Here is a 3,592-nt window from a genome sequence, read left to right on the forward strand (position 1 = left end):
TTGTCTGCAGTTTTCAGCCTGAAGAACTTTCTTTAGTATTTCTTGTAAGACAGGTCATCTAACAACAAATTTTCTTCACTTTTGTTTATCTAGGAATGCATTTTACCTTCATTTTTGAAACATAGCTTTGCTGAATATAGGAGTCTAGTTGACAGGATTTTTTTTTTTTTTTTTGCTGGCCACATTTTATTTGTTCTTTTTCTTCAAATAGGATAACCGAAGATACAGATAGTATGCAATAAAATAAAATAGATGAAACAAATTCTAAGAGAATGTGATGCCACATGTTACATTTAACTTAATTTTATTCATGCTTGTCTTGGGATGGAGAATAGATCATTCAATAAAAACATACAGTAAAAACAAAATACCTTATCACGTACAACTTTTAAACTACAATAATGATATACCTTAATTACTTCCATGCACACAAATCATTAGGCTTTTTTTTTTTAAAAAAAAAAATAAACACAAGACTTTTAGGAACATTTTATAATAAAGCAATTCCTAATTTTTCTTGGTAGATAGACGAAGCACCTACAAAATACAAATTCCTATACACAGTGAGCACATTACTTAAAATGAACACTTAAGTAAATTAAGTACGTGGACAGCCTTAGGATAAGCTGACATTATATATTAAGCTAGGTAGGCAACAAACCATAGTGCCAAACTGAAGAAGTGTATTTGCAAATAAATTTTTTAAACCAAATTAATTTTTATAATTAAATACAGAAAATATACTAATACGCTAAAATAAATAAGATGTGATGTATTAACACTTCACTGTAAAGAATGCATACCAGAACATTTATAAACAGCAAGTGAATCTTATTAAGAATAGTTTACTGCAATAAATGCTGGCTAAATAGAATTGTGTATTGTGAAGCACTGGGTGGTATATGTTTTGCTACATACTCTTCTTACCTTGAGGTAGGTAACACATGCGCACCAAATTCAGCATTCATTTTCAGTTGCTGCTGGTATCATGTCTTTTAAGAAATGTGTGCAGTATGAAAAACTTGAAAACACTCATGAGTGAAAAATATTTTTGGAAAAAAAATAGATATTTTCATGCAATTATGTAGAGTCTCGCTGTGTAAATTTCAAGGCCAGGTTTGTTTCCTGTAAAACAGATCATCATTTTATGAGAGAATGTTCTTTACTTGTCTTAGCGCATTTCTTTTGTCTCCTCTTGCGTTGCATTATTTTGTTTTATTCTTTAATTTTGTGTGCAAACGACATGCCAGTTAAAATGAAAGCCATTTCACATGTAGAAGAAAAGTCTGCATTTTAAAAACCAATAATAAAATAAACCAACTAATAAAATCCTTACTAAATGACACCATTTGATTCAAGTAAAAAGTGACTTAAACACTAGTCATAAAAAAAAAGACAAAATGCTTTTCGTGAAAAATACAAAGACAAATGTCTGCTGAGTGTTTTAGTTCAGATGTTTCAGAATGCTGCTGTAAGTTTGATGAGGAATTTGGGGGGAAGATTTCATAGCAGAAGGTGTTCATGTGGCCTGTATTGACTTAAGTGGTGACCCAATTGGACTGTGAAACTGCGGGATGCCTGTGGACTCGAGCTGCTTGTTAGAGAGGAACTCCCCACTGTTGTTCAGAAATCCTTCCTCATTTCCTCTCTCCCCAAGCTTCCCATCCTCTACTGGCTCAGTTTCTAGCATTTCAGGATCTTCTTTCCTGCTAAAGAACTTGTCCAAGTAACTAGTGCAAGTGTTTTCCTTCTCAACTTGTTCATCCTTCCTTACCTCACAAAACTGATTTATGAATAAACAGTCATCCCCACCACTCACAAACTGGTTGTCCCAAGAAGGTTGGTACAAGGCTTCTAACTGAGCCAGATTTGCCATTCCTTTTTCCTGTTTTTCTTGGTTTACTGACTTTGATATCAAACTTTTCAATTCTAGTTGGGACACTGAGCTATTCAAGTCATTTAATTTATCCACAACATCAGTAGGCTCATGTTGGGAACTAAGTTGAATGGTTACTGCAATAAAGGGATCAAAGTCAAACCCCTGATTCTTTTCTTTTTCTTTTCCAGCCAATTGCTTTGATGCTTCCTCTAGTGCTATCTGGGCTTTAACCAATCAATTCCTTTCACATTTTGTCTTGCCTTTCTTATCAGATTTTTTTAGTTGCTTTGTTCTTTCCAGTTGGAAAGATCTATGATAAGCCTGGGTTCATAGTAATGGTTAACTCAACTCTCTCCAAACTAAGTTATCTAAATATGATGATGACCTCGTTTTGTAGTTACAAACATGGCTACACTCCAGATCACAGTATTTGTTTTCATGATTATCTGGCTCATAAGGCTCAGTAGAGTAATTGGTATCAAAAGCAGGATCCTCCAGATACGTTTCCCAATCTCCACATATTTTCAGGGATCAAATTGTACTTCTTCATCAGTGACATAAGACAGAGATCTTGCGTTAAGCTGAACTTCATCAATATCAAAGTTGTTGTGTATAGGCCAATCATGCTCTGAAAACTGACAGTCATGGTACCTTTCCCAGTTATAAACGTGACTGTGAGTTTCATCCGTAAGCAAAACATCATTAACTTTATCTTCAATATGAAAACGATGACTTGAAATTAGCTCATCCATTGGAAAAGAATATATCCTCATGTAAGGATGGGAGAGCACTTCTGCTGTTAACTGATCCATGGGGCTAAATGTCAAAATTTGTTTCAGGAAACCCAGTGCTTCTCAAGTAATTCCTGGAAGCAGCTGAGTTAAAGGTTTGTGTGGCTCAGTCATGTCACTTCTAATGTAAACTGGAATTATGTTAAGAAGCTCCTGACGATCTTCCTCATGTGCAACAAGAACAGATTCTAAAATCAGCAGCATCTGTTCAAGTTCATGTGCACCTGCAAAAAGTATTTTACCAGTCAGCATTTCGAAAAGATGCAGCCTGCAGCCCACATGTCAATGGCTTCAGTATAATTATTATGAGAAGGTAAATGATGTGGAGATCTGTATCATTTAGTAATCAATCCTTCAGAAAGATGATGCTTATGGGAATAATGAGGATCCATGATCCGTGCAAGACCAAAGTCACATATCTTCAGCACCAGGTTTTCAGTATTAATGAAAAGAATAGCTGGTTTGAGATCTCGGTGCAGTACGTTTGCAGAGTGAATATACTTGAGCCCCCGTAGCAGCTGATACATGAACAGCCTGGCATGCTCTTCCAGTACAGGGCCCTGCTCCAGCACATTAGCCAAGTCTGTCTCTATGTACTCCTGAGCAATGTAAACACTGTTCAGCTCCGTAAGAGAGCCCACATCGTCTGTTAATTGGCTTCTTCTGGGACCAAGAAGTTCAAACACTTTCACAGTGTTATCATGGTCAAGTCTTCTAATAATTTTGATTTCATGTAGAGCATGTTGACACTCTGGGGATCAGTAAGGACAATTTTCTTGATGGCCACTCTTTTGTCACAGTCATTGTCTACAGCAGAAAAAACCAAGCCATTGCCTCCACAACCCGCTGGTTTTAAGTCCACAAACCTAGAACCCAGATCAAAACCATGAATGTTCATGAAACTTTCAAATTTCTCTGCCAT

At 36.0% G+C, this 3,592-nt stretch overlaps 1 pseudogene; it reads right to left on the reverse strand.

Annotated features, from left to right (window-relative positions):
- Positions 1–1,444: 1,444 nt before the first annotated feature.
- On the reverse strand, positions 1,445–3,592 carry LOC105508694 (annotated as a pseudogene).

This window comes from Colobus angolensis, unplaced genomic scaffold (assembly GCF_000951035.1).
Source record: "Colobus angolensis palliatus isolate OR3802 unplaced genomic scaffold, Cang.pa_1.0 Scaffold166, whole genome shotgun sequence".
NCBI lineage: Eukaryota > Metazoa > Chordata > Mammalia > Primates > Cercopithecidae > Colobus > Colobus angolensis.